We start from the raw sequence: 14,242 nt of genomic DNA, 5'->3' as shown, positions 1-14,242 counted from the left end.
CGACCCCACAGATGGCAGCCCATCAAGCTCCGCCGTCCTTGGGATTCTCCAGGCAAGAACACTGGAGTGGGTTGCCATTTCCTTCTCCAATGCATGAAAGTGAAAAGTGAAAGTGAGGTCGCTCAGTGGTATCCGACCCTCAGCGACCCCATGGACTGCAGCCTTCCAGGCTCCTCCGTCCATGGGATTTTCCAGGCAAGAGTACTGGAGTGGGTTGCCATTGCCTTCTCCATTTGACCTAGCAGGGGACTGTAAATACCCAGTAAGCAACCTAGAACATGTAGGTGAGTGAATCCTTTGACTTCGCTTCTAGAATATTTTTTGCAAGCAAAGGGTTGAACCATTGTCATTACTTTGCTTTTGTGTAATAAAATATTGATCCCTTTTTTTTAGTCAATGTTGTACTGAGGATATATCTAATTGATGATAATAGAGATTTCCTTCATCAAGGAAAGGTTAGAACTTGACCGTACATAGAATAAGATGGGGAAACATTTTATCTTCTCATGTGTGCCCTAAATTCTGTTTGGAGAAAGTACTTCTTGTTGGGGAGAGTCCTTGCTAAGAATATGTGTTTTGATGTGGCTGCAGCTGGAGCCAAAACCACAGGGAAGAGAATTAAATGATCATGCATGTACCAGACATAATTTTCAGACCATAAATATGATGTCAACAGTAGCTGTTTTGGAAGATGTTCTTTATCAAGTTGAGGAAGTTCCCCTTTATTCCGAGTTTGCTGAGAGTTTTTATTATGAATATGTATTGAATTTTGTCAAATTATTTTTCTGCATCAATTGATATAGTCATATGATTTATGATCTGCTCAATTTTAAGATTTAGTATATAATGTCAGTGATCAAGACACTGTGGTATTGGCAGAGGGATATAAACACACGTCAGTGGAACATAAAAGAAAGTCTGCATAAATTACACACAATCAGCCTATTTTTTACAAAGATGCAAAGCCAACTCAGCAGAGAAAAGATAGTTTTCAACAAGAGGGGATATATGTATACGTGTAGCTGATGCACTTTGCTGTGTACTAAAAACTAACACAACATTATAAAGCAATAGTACTCCAAAAAAAATTTAAAAATGATGTTGAAACAATTGGTGGTTGAAAAAATTAATATTAACCTAAACCTCACTTGTTGTTTGTTTGTTCAGTCACTAAACAGTCTGACAGTTGAGTCTGATGCTTTGCGACCCCATGGACCACATGCAGCACCCCAGGCTTCCCTGTTCTTCACCATCTCTTGGAGTTTGCTCAAACTCATGTCCATTGAGTCAGTGATGCCATCCAACCATCTCATCCTCTGTTGCCCTCTTCTCCTCATGCCCTCAATCTTTCCCAGCATCAGTGTCATTTTCGATGAGTAGGCCCTTCACATCAGGTGGTCAAAGTATTGGAGCTTCAGCTTCAGCATCAGTCCTTCCAATGAAAACCTCATGCCTCATACAAATATTGACTCTAAATATTTATGACAGATCTCAATGTAAAATGCAAAACTGTAGTACTTTTAGAAGAAAACATTGGAGAAAAATATTCCTAATCTTGGGCTAGGTAGAATTCTTGAAAATGACATCAAAAACTTACATCACGAAAGACAAAATCTGATAAAGGGACTTTCTGGAAAATAAAAATTTTTCTCTTAAACACTGCTCAGAGGTGGAAAAGACAAGCCACAAACTGGAGAAAGTATTTGCAGTGTCTGACAAAGAACTTGTAAAGGGAGTACACAACAAATTCTCTAAACCTAAGCGTAAGAAAACAAACAATTCTTTTAGAAAATGGAAGGCTTGAACAGACATTTCACCAAAGAGGATATACAGATGGAAAATTTAAAAACATATATTGAAGTATGTTCCAAAACCATTAGTCATTAGGGAAACCCAAATTAAAGTCAACATGGGACATGACTACATACTTACTAGGAAAATTAAAATTTTAAAAATACTAATAATACAAAGATATAGAGCAGAAATTATCCTCCAATTAAAGTAAATTAATTAATTTTAAAGAAAGATACAGAGCAACTGAAGCTCCCCCACAGTGTTAGAAGGAATGTAAAATGGTACAGCTGCTGTGGAAAACAGTTTGGGAGTTTTATTAAACATACCAACTGTATGATTCAGCAACTCCAATCTTGGGTGTCCATCCTGAGAGAAATTAAAACATATAGTGGCTGAGAGAGTCACTCCCCCAGGATTTCACGCCCAGCCTCCTGTGGATGTGATTTCACTTCTGTGATTGTGTTTTGTCGTACGTGCAACTTGTCACCTGAAAACTAGGCTTGCCTTTTGTTGGATGTGGAGCCAATAGACACAACCAAGCCAAAGACTGAGAGAAGAAAGGGTTTATTATTACTTGCAGCAAATAAGTAGGACACCAGGGATATTTCCCAAATCAGTGTCTCTCCAGCAGCAAAACTGAGTAAGTTTTAAGCTAAGGTACATGCATATTCATGAAGGCGCTCGAGCAGAGGAGAATTCAGTGTACGATTGGGGCATAGTTGACAGAGTTCCAGCTTTAGTTGATTGAAGTCAGGAGGGTCAGCATCATCATTCCATCCCGCATGCTCTGCCTTAGTTCCTGCAGAACTCAGATATATTCTTATGTATAAGCCTTGAGGAGGAATTATCAATGCAATGCGTGTGTGCTTGCTAAGTCGCTTCAGTCTTCTCCGACTCTTTGTGACCCCATGGACTGTACCTACCAGGGTCCTCTGTCTACAGGATCCTCCAGGCAAGAATACTGGAGTGGGTTGTCATGCCCTCCTCCAGGGAATCTTCCCAATCGGGGATGGTCTGCACTCTTACGTCTCCTGCAGCAGGTTCTTTACCACTAGCACTACCTGGGAAGCCCCATCAGTGCAATAGGGTTGTTCATTTGCCTTTTCTCTGTCCCTGAATTCCTTTGTTCCCTTAAGATCATTGATGACTGAGACCTGTTCAAAGGCAAGCACTGCAGCAAGGCTTAGATCACAAAATGGCTTCTCTTAAGTCAAGAAAGCCTGCCTGGCTCTCTTTCTCCAGAGACCCCTTACCTATCAGCTTACAGACTGATCTTAAAATAAGGAGATAATCCTCGATTGTCTGGGGCAGCCCTAATGTAATCACCTGAGCCCTCATAAGCAGAAAAGGAAGGCAAAAGAAAAAGGCAGACAAATGAACAGCTGAGGGCTAAGGGCAGCCTTCAGGAGCTAAGAATGGTCCTGAACTTGAAGCCAGAAGGGAAACAGGGACCTCAGACCTACATTCTCATGGAACAGATTCTCCCAGCAGCCTGAATAAGCTTGGAAGCAGAGTTTTCCTTCTGATGCCTTCAGAAAGGAAGGCATCCCTATGGGCACATTGATCTTGGCCTCCTGGGACTCTCAGCAGAGAAGTCCTCTTATCTATATTATGCCCATGATACCAAAAGCTTGGTCTCTGTGCTCCTGTGCTGAATTGAATCTCAAAGACAGAGTTTGACATGGTCCAGTGGCTATGACTCTGCACTCCCAATGCTTGGGGCCCGAGTTCTATCCCTGGTCAGCGGACTAGACCCTACATACTGCAATGAAGGTGGAAGATAACCACGTGCTGCAACTGAAACTGTGTGTGTGCTTAGTCACTCAGTCGTGTCCGACTCTTTGTGACCTCACAGACTGTAGCCCGCCAGACTCCTCTGTCCATGGGGATTCTCCAGGCAAGGATACTAGAGTTGCCATGCCCTCCTCCTGGGGATCTTCCCAACCCAGGAATCGAGCCCAGGTCTCCCGCATTGCAGGCAGATTCTTTACCATCTGAGCCACCAGGGAAGCCCAAGTATGCTAGAGTGGATAGCCCATTCCTTCTCCGGGGGATCCTCCCAACCCAAGAATTCAATACTTCAGTGCGCCGTTGCTGACAAGGTTCAGGTGTGCATGGTCTGAGGTGGTGGTTTTCCTAATCTTGATTAGTTTCTCTGGTCCCTTCAATCTTGCCTTGGGTGGTTTCTTGGCTGTTCCTCCCTTGATTAGTAACAGTTGGAATCCACCCTTTGGAATTCAGGGAAGGTCTTGGAGGCTGGAATCTTGCCTACAAGAAACAGGAGACAAAAAAAAGGCTTCTATGCCCAGGAACCCACATGGTGCTCCCCCACTCCCACAGTTTCACCCAGACTTCTGACTCATGGAAACTATGAGATAATAAATGGATGCTGTTTTAGCTTCTAAATCTGTGGCAATTTCATGTCAGCCATCAAGACGCACATGTAGCTTTCATGCCTTTCCCACTGGCATCCTTTAATTCCTTAGCTTCTGCCCTTGTGAATGCCAAGGACAAAATCCAAGCTCATAAACCCAGTCCTATTCTGTAGGTAGAAGGAAAAATAAGGCAGCAGCTGAGGTCATATTCTGGGGCTCTCATGTGGCTCAAAGAGGAATAGATCAAGGGTGGAGTCCACTTACTTCAATAATTAGATTCTGGTCTCCAGCAACTCACTTCCAGAGGGGTTTAGAGGGAAGGACTCCAGTGTGAATGTCAATCGCCCTAAATTTTCTCTGGTTAAAAATTAACCAGCCTATTAGCCTTAAGAGAGATAAGAAATCAAACATTTATTGAGATCAGTTCATTTAATCAGCCTACTTAAATCTATCTAAATGAAGCTCAGGAGATAAGAACAGAAAAACCAAGAGGCTCTATAGTTGTTTAAATTTCTTTCCACAAGTCAGGATGCCTGGGGAAGGAGGAGGAATTTTCTTCATGGGAATTACAGATAAGAGTTCCTTATAATCTTGTAGCCTTGTGTTCTGGGAAACAAACTCGCTCAGAAGGACAATGTAATAGTGGATTGCAGGTTATTACACCGGTGGGCCCAAGGCAGAGTCTCCTCTTAGTCAAGGACCCCGACCAGATTTTGTGAAAACCTTATACACCCTAAGCGTAGGTGCCCAAAGCCACTTCCCCCAAATTCCCTGAAACTAGTCTGAACAAAGGAAAAAGAAAGATACAATCAAAGCTAACCTGCGATTCATAAGCTTTAAGCCTTAGGTAGTTAACAGTAAACAATTATCAATAGGCTTGTGGTCATATCCTAATAAGCATAATAGAATGTATGATTCTATTCGGATACACAGGTAATTAGGGTATTCTTTTAGGTGATGGAGAGCCCTGGGGCTCTTCCTTTGCGGTGAGGGTGGGGGGGAGGGGGGGAGGGGGGTGGGTCTGGTTTTCCACTTGGTATGTCGTTTCCATAGATACTGGCCATATAGCTCAAAGTCCACAGTCCGGCCCAAGATGGAGCCCTGCTTTCAAGACAGAGCCTGTTCTGTTTCCTCCTTCAATAAAAGCAACAATATTAAAACTGCTTACTTTGTTTCAAGCCTGATTTTGAGTTTTTAATACACTTTTAATTATTTCATTCCTATAATATGTAGAATAACTTACCCTAGACAAAAGAAAGAAACATACAGTACTCTAGAGCTGAAACTCCAGTACTTTGGCCACCTCATGCAAAGAGTTGACTCATTGGAAAAGACTGATGCTGGGAGGGATTGGGGGCAAGAGGAGAAGGGGACGACAGAGGATGAGATGGCTGGATGGCATCACTGACTCAATGGACGTGAGTCTGAGTGAACTCCGGGAGTTGGTGATGGACAGGGAGGCCTGGCGTGCTGCAGTTCATGGGGTTGCAAAGAGTCAGACACGACTGAGCAACTGATTTGATCTGAGAGGTGATTATTCAGAAGTTTAAGACAAAAAATGCAAATATCTCATCCTATTATATATAACTTCATAATTTGAGAAATCTCAATTTATTGATTTATAAACAATAGTGAAATTAAAAGACACTTGCTCCTTGGAAGGAAAGCTATGACAAACTTAGAGAGCATATTAAAAAAGCAGAGACAACAGTTTGCCAACAAAGGTCTGTATAATCAAAGCTATGGTTTTTCCGGTAATCATGTGTGGACGTGAGAGGTGGACCATAAAGAAGGCTGAGTGCCCCAAAATTGATGCTTTTGAATTGTGGTGCTGGACAAGACTCTTGAGAATCCCTTGGACTGGAAGGAGATCAAACCAGTCAATCCTAAAGGAAATTAACCCTGAATATTCATTGGAAGGATGGATGCTGAAGCTGAAGCTCCAGTACTTTGGCTACCTGATGCGAAGAGCTGACTCATTGGAAAAGACCCCGATGCTTGGAAAAATTGAAGGCAGGAGGAGAAGGGGATGACAGAGGATGAGATTGTGGGATGGCATCACTGACTCAATGGACTTGAATTTGAGCAAACTCTAGGAGATAGTGAAGGACAGGGAAGCCTGGTGTGCTGCAATTCATGGGGTCAAAAAGAGTCAGACAGACTTAGCGACTGAACAACAACAACAAAACTAATAGCTAACACTGAATTTCTTACGTACCAGGCTTTGCATATTTATTTTACCTAATATGCAACGAGCTCATAATATTTGTTATATTATTATCTTCAATTTATAGAAAACGAAATGGAAGCAAAACAATTGTTTGGAAACTTGTTCAGAATCCACCTTTGAAACAGGGACTTTGACCCTAGGGGCCACAGGTTTTAACCACTGCTCTATTGACCTGTTTCTATAAACCCAATAAGTGCCATGTATTCTGTTCTGTTTAATGCATTCATTGTGAAAACAGAGGCACATTTAGTGAAATGTCTGTCTAAATCTACAATTTGTAAATCTATAAATTCTTATGAATTTAAGTTAAAAATTCAATACAGACAACCCCAACTAGGCTGACAATATAACATCTGACTCAGGCTATCTCTGCCCTAGGTTCTCTTTCCTATTGTAACTCCCAGCCAGGTACATCCCAGCACATTCCTTCCAGGAACTGTCCTCGTGCTCTAACAAGCCAGACCAATTTCCTAATCCTAATCCACGAACACTGTCCCAGCTCCAGGACTGTGCATATTGACAGGACCCACAATTCCAACTTCGGGGGCAGTGATGGAATTCAAGAGTGCAGTAGTTGACTTGCCTCTGTCTGAAGAACTATCACTTCGACACTTCCGCCTAAAATTTGCTAAACCATGGGTCCCCAACCTCCAGGATGTGATAATGCCTGACCATCTGAGGTGAACCTGATGTAATAACAATAGAAATAAAGCGCATGGTAAGTGTAATGCACTTGAAGCAACCGAAACCATTCCCCTCTCCATCCCCCGGTCCACGAAAAATTGTCTTCCTGTGGTTCCTGGTGCCAAAAAGGTTGGGGGCCACTGCTCGAAATCTAGGAGCACCAGCTTGAGTTTTGTAGCAGATCTGCTCATGGACCACACAGAGAGGCAATAACATGTGGACTCCGTTATTGCAGAAACCAACAAACTTCACAGTATAGTCTCTTGTATTCTCCCTCCACTTTAATTATGAGGAACTAACCACGGTACCCTGACTCCATTCACGAACATTTTGCTTCACAGAAGTAAATCTTTTGTGAACACTGACATATAATTCTTTGATAACATCAGAAAATAGAATTCCACAATATATTAAAAAGTATCTCTTGCCACAGGAAATAGTTACTTATTTGTAGATGTCCCCAGGCTTGACTAGATGTTAATTACAACTAAGATAATGCTGCATTTAATATTCAACTTGTTAGCATTTGTTTCTCAAGGAAATCCTTTTCTTCTCCGCCTGTGGAAGCCAAGTTCTGTTTTATGTACTTAGAGTTCCCCGGGGACCCTAGCTCCCTCAAATAAATCATACATGATTATATTTACATCCTCATTGAAGCAGGAATATTTGAGGTCAGAACTGTGTTAAGAGTTAACTTGCCTTCCTGCCTAGATGGGTAAAAATTTGCTGAAACCCAGTTAGTTCTTAGAGCCAACAACAGTTAATTTATCTAATGCCCTAACTCCCACCTCTGTGACTCCTTTTGGTAAAAAGAATGAAATTCTTTTTCTCACAGTATGTATGTCTCAAATACATTTGACAACTGAAAAGGCAGGAGGTAGAGAGGGGTAAGAGCCATTGACAGTGGAAATGACTCACAAGCACCTCGTTCCACCCTGTTGACCTTGGAGTTGAGGACCCTGTGGGATTCCAGGACCAAGAGGGCTGGAAGGGTTACCTGGGGATATTGTTTTGGGTTAGGCAGAATTACTCAATAGGATACTAAACCTTGAGTTCATTAAACTACTGTTTTGGCTATGTCTCACATGCCCAGAAAGGTGCCAGTCTTTATGCACATGTTTGTGTGGTAGAAAGAGAGCAGTGCTTAATTGCAATGATTCTAAGACATCCAAGTGTTCACAAATTCCCCTCCATCACTTAATTGCGGCATCTAAACACCACCCACCCCACCCCCCTGCCCTTTCCTGTAAAAGGAAAGACCTGGGGGCAGAGTCTTTCCTTTTACAACTAAAGATGACGCTGCTGATGTAAATGTCTCTGTGCAGGGTGAACAACTGCTTAAATTACAATAAAAATAAAACGTGCTGATGACTCTTTCTCTGAGCCAACTTTGATGAGGGAATGAATGGAGAGGAGAGTAGGGCTCAGAAATATTTTCTGTTGAGTCTTTCTCCTTGCTCACGCTAAACACGTCAAGCCCTGGTAGCACATGGGAATCCACCAAGTCAACATACCGTGTTTACTGTTTTGTGGGTGGGAAGAACTTCTCTACTTTCCTGATGAATATTTTGCCTCTCTAAAACACAGGTATGTCCTTCAGTATCCAAACTAATAGGTTTATCTTCTAACTTGGCCATTAATAAGTTACGTGACTATGGGCACCTTGCCACATCCTTAACCATAAGAAGATCGCTTATAGGGCTTTCCTGGTGGTCCAGTGGTTAAGAATCTGCCTTCCAATGCAGGGGACATGGGTTTGATCCCTGGTCCAGGAAAAATGCGTGCGCCACAACTTTTGAGCCCACGAGCCTCAGCTACTAAACACTGTGCTCCCTAGAGCCCACACTCTGCAATGAGAAGCCTCTGCAATTGAGTTAGGTGATAGATGGGCTCCAGGTTAGATATTTACAACTGGCTTCCTGTTTGCATTTCATGGGGAATGAAGAAGTGGGCTGGATACTCATAACTGTTAGCATTTTCTGAGACAAGAGATAGGTAGGCTCTAGTTGAGGAATTTACAGTCTCCTGTTTGCCCTCCAAATTGGAAGTAACAACAGAGACAGGGTAAATAGCCAGTGTTTGTCTCTTGTGAACAGCTTATGGTAATAGTCATGGCAAGGACAAAGAAGGGCAAAACCTCGCTTGAGTAAAGGATTAAGGGATCTCCATTCCCCCCTCTTTGGGGACAAGGGAGACACTACACATGCGCAGAAAAGCTCCTTGTGGGTCAAAAGTCAGGGGATAATGCCAGGTCATAGGAGTCTTGCTCCTCCCAGAATCCTTCACTTTGAGATCCATCTTGGCTGAGGGGTGCATGTGCATCCAGGTTAGGGTCCCAGGGTAGGTCAGGTGTGAAAAAGAAACCAGATATTTGACCTGATGGAAGACAAAGACCCAGAAGAACTGCTTTATATAAATGACTTAACCATGTCTTTACTGGGCTCCTCCTCACTAGGGGGGACACCCACACTCTTTCTTTCTCTCTGAGTGTGCATCTCTGCCTTGCTTCTGTCTCATCTAAACAAACCATTTTTCTGTGTGCTCTCCCACTTGTTGTGCTTTGCCTCTAACAATTTTGTACCTGCATTCATGGTTTTGCCTCTGTGATAAATGCATTTTTTACTAGAGGCAAAAAATCCGGGGGAAAATAGCTTCTAGCCTCTAGTTCTCACTGATCTAGTGGCTAGGATTCCTGGTTTTCATCCAGGCTACCCAGGTTCAATTCCTGGGCAGGGAATTAAGATCTCGCTTCACACCACTGCTCACTGTTGCCTTGCCAAGATCACAATGAGCAGCCATAAATAAATAAATAAATAAAATTTAAAAGGTGGATTATAGGAGATCCAGGCAGTGTATTTAGGAAAGAATCTGGCTGTCCCATCATTTGGCTGTCCTACTGCACAGTCCAGGGGCTCTTTCTCTTTCCACTTTGGGTTATTTGGCTTGGAGCTGGCTCAGCAGAATTGATTTTGCTAATTGAAGAAACATGGGTTCTCTAATTGATAGCCACAGTGTTGGAATGGAAATTCTCCTAACTAAGCCCTAGTCAGGTTAGTTCACCAGCCAGGTGAACTGTTTCCTCTTTATTTCTGAAATTCCCTGTGATTTTGTACAATTATGGGAATGAGTCCTGCTATTGGAACTTTCTTTGGTGTTTCCAGGGTGGCCAAAGCTATTGACATACTTCTCAAGAGAACAAGAAGAGAAGGGGAACAGCACACCCAGCTGACCCATCTGTCTGAAGTAGTCCACCAATAAAATTGCTTTACATTTATGTTACATGACGTGTGTGTGTGTGTGTGTGTGTATGTGCTCCTGATCCTAGCAAAACATGTTATCAACCAACCAGGGCTGGTATCATGGGTCTCAATTCTGCTTCCACTTCAAAATCAGTTTGAAAGCCAGGTTCCCTCTTTCTCTTCGTCAGACATTTTTAGTTGTCCCAATTCAGAGCAGGCAGCCCAACTGCCTTACATATTCCTCAGGTGGGATGAATGGTCCTAACTCCCAAGAAAATGATTGCTGAAAATGGCTTCAAATTGTCTTTCCCGCTTAGTGGGTGGACACCGCCACCCAGTGTTCTAAGGGGGAACTGTTGAGCAATGATCCTTGAATGCCTTATTGCTCCATTTCTCCATCAATTTCCAGGTGTGCCAACAATATCTGTATTATTTGGCTATGGTTAGGAAGGCTTCCCGGAGAAGGCAATGGCATCCCACTCCAGTACTCTTGCTTGGAAAATCCCATGGATGGAGGAGCCTGGTAAGGCTGCAGTCCATGGGATCGAGAAGAGTCGGACACGACTGAACGACTTCATTTTCACTTTTCACGTTCATGCATTGGAGAAGGAAATGGCAACCCACTCCAGTGTTCTTGCCTGGAGAATCCCAGGGATGGGGGAGCCTGGTGGGCTGCCGTCTATGGGGTCGCACAGAATCGGACACGACTGAAGCGACTTAGCAGCAGCAGCAGCAGCAGCAGCAGCAGCAGCGGCAGCAGCAGCAAGGCTTCTACAGCTTTCCATGCTTTTAACTAGTGTATGGAAAGGTTGTTTATAGCGAGGGTAGAGTTTCATGAGATGAAGCTGGAAAGGCAAGCAGGGGTGATGACATGCATGCTAAGTTAAGACGCACACAGACCTGCTCATTTCTCCCCGCATTTCAAACATTTTGGGTTTCTGTGACTCTGTCTGTTCTGGTTCCTTTTCCCAGGATGCTTTCCCCACCCACTCTGCCTTGAGATGCCCACTCTTCCTGGGAGGTTCAGCTGGAACATCTATCACCTTCTCTATGAAACTCTGTCTGATCACCGCCCCTTGCCTTTCCCTGGTAAAAATCAGTCATGCATTTCTTTCTGCTCCTTCATGCCCTCTTCCCTATACCACTTAAATATGTGTTTCAATGTTTATATAATTGTTTTGCATGTAAACTCTAGGTCCTGAAATGAGACAGACCATCTTATTATTCTGTATGTTCCCAAGGTTTAACAGCGGGTTTTTCATATTATAAGGTGCATGATTAAAATAAAGAACAAATGGGAAAATATACACATTGGTTCTGAGGAACCAGATTAAATGCTCTTAGAACAGAAAAATGAATATCATTAGGAGAGAGGGAAGAAATACTGGAAACATGAGGCTGGAAGAGCTAAGAGCTAACGGGAAGTGATCATGAATTCTAAGAAAGTAACTCATCTCACTACCAGAGAAAGCACTATTGTGTAATGCTAAAATTCATATAATGACAATCATTATCTTTATTATTTCAGAAGGACAAGAGAGCCACATAAAGGCTTATGCAGAAATTAAGGGGCTACAATTCAGAAGATCACTAAAACCATTAGAGAAGATTCTAACTTTGCATTTCACTGAAATGTCACGTTTCTTGCTTGGAAATGTCTCTATTTATGGGCTCATCATCCTCCCAAGGTAGAAACCATCAAGATATCTCTAATCCGCCACTATATCCCTAATTCCCAACACCCAACTAATCAAAGTCAAATGCTGTGACCCCAGAAATGTCTCATTGCTTGGCTCCTGTCAGGCTGCTAGTTAGTCTCTCATCATTCCTCACTGAGATCGTTCTGACAGTCCCCTCACCAGCTTAGCCCTAACTCCCCCCTTTCAAATCCATCATCCATCTCAAGGTCATTCTACTTGAGCAATCTTTCTAAAACCCAGATGCTCTGCCCCTTCCCAGGTGAATATGCTCAGTCTGAAAGAAGAAGCCCAAACTCCTTGGTGTGGCACAACTTTCACACACTGCCTTTGTGTACAACCAATCTTAGACCCCACTGCTTTCTGCAGGGCTGGACCTTTGCCTCAGTTCAAGGGCCCCCAGAACCAGTCAAGCTCTTTTCGACCTTTAAACACTTTCACTTCATGCCTTTGAATGTGCCATTTCCCCTGCCAGTGAAAGGTTGTTGTTTAATCACACGAAGACACCGGGATTCTTGGCCCCCGGTGGAGAAGAATTCAATCCGGGGCCAGAGACGAAGTTTGATCTCTCAGAGCTTTTGTGTACTAAAGTTTTGTTAAAGTATAAAGGAGATAGAGAAAGCTTCTGACATAGGCATCAGAAGGGGGCAGAAAGAGTACCCGCTTGCTAGTGTTAGCAATGAAGTTATATACTCTCCAATGAATCCAAAGAATGTCTGGAGGTTGTAAAGACCTCACCAGACCTACTCCCATAATTTACATTTTAAGATAACAGAATTAGCCAGAAGGTTTAATCCAGAGACTGTCCTCAGGCAGGATACATCCTTGTATAGACCAGGTCTACTCCCATAATTTACATTTTAAGATAACAGAAGGTTTAATCCAGAGACTGTCCTTAATCCAGAGACTGTCCTTAGGCAGGATACATTATTGTTATATACTTCTAAGGAATGTAGAGAAAGAAAAAAAAGTTTGTCCTTTTTTCCTTCTTGAGAATTCCAGACCCCTCTCTCCTTGGGGACCCATAGACTCCTTATCAACCTGCCTAGGAAATGACTCTCTCACCAGGAATATCTTAAAATCCCTTTTCAAAGAAGGTTAAGGTAGCATTTTTCTTGGAGACCCAGCTCTGAGAAGAGACTTTCCCCACTTCACGAAGCAGAGGTGAACTCTTCTCAATTGTGTCCCCACTGTGCATTGTTGATGCCCTTATTCCTACATTTTTTAAACTTCTATTATAGAAGTTATTAAGTTCTTTTGGAAGTCTCTTGGTCTGCCCTCCACTGGCTGAAAGTAACTGAAGTGGGCTATAAAGCTTTGGTATCTTTACAGTCTTTATTTCTAGCACAAGGATGGAAAATGGCAAGTGCTAAAAGCACATTTATGAAATGAATGAATAAATAATTGAAAATGAATGAATGGGCAAGCATGAAGAAACTCTAAATGTCCCTGCTACACGTGCAGTCAATCCACACAGAAGATCTTGAGGGTGCGATTCATGCATAAAATTGTTTAAAGCTTTCCAGGAGTTTCTGGTATGTAGACAAAGTGAAGAGACACTATTGTAAAGTAATCCAGAGGAAGTGCTCCTTTCCCATTAGTCCATCAATTTCCTTTTCAAATTGAAGTATAGTTGATTTAGGGCTTCCCAGTTGGTGCTAGTGGTAAAGAACTCACCTGCCAGTACAGGAGATGTAAGAGATGCTGGTTCTATCCCTGAGTCGGGAAGATCCCCTGGAGGAGGGCATGGCAATCCACTCCAGTATTCTTGCCTGGAGAATCCCATGGACAGAAGAGCCTGGCGGGCTACAGTCCATGGGTCACAAAGAGTCGGACACGACTGAAGCGACTTAGCACGCGCGCACCCATATAGTTGATTCACAATGTTGTGTTAGTTTCAAGTGTCCGTCAAAGTGATTCAGTTATATGTATTTTTTCTTCAGATTCTTTTCTATTATAGGCTATTACAATATGTTGAATATAGTTCCCTGTGCTATACAGAAGGTCCTTGTTTGTTTGTTTTTTTACCTATTTTGTATATAATAGTGTGCAACTTTCCTTTTAAATCCTCCTCAGCCTTGGTCCTTGATGAAGGGATCCCTGCCTGCCTCCACTGTTAAACCTCCACAGGGAAGCAGTGACAGGATCATCTCTGTCCCTCTACTGAACTTGGTGAAGAAGGAAGCCTGCTGGCACAAGGGTGACATCCAGTGGTGAAAATGA

Source organism: Bos indicus x Bos taurus, chromosome 5, assembly GCF_003369695.1.
Source record: "Bos indicus x Bos taurus breed Angus x Brahman F1 hybrid chromosome 5, Bos_hybrid_MaternalHap_v2.0, whole genome shotgun sequence".
NCBI lineage: Eukaryota > Metazoa > Chordata > Mammalia > Artiodactyla > Bovidae > Bos > Bos indicus x Bos taurus.
The sequence above is the reverse complement of the archived record's forward strand: the minus strand, read 5'-3'. Positions refer to the sequence as shown.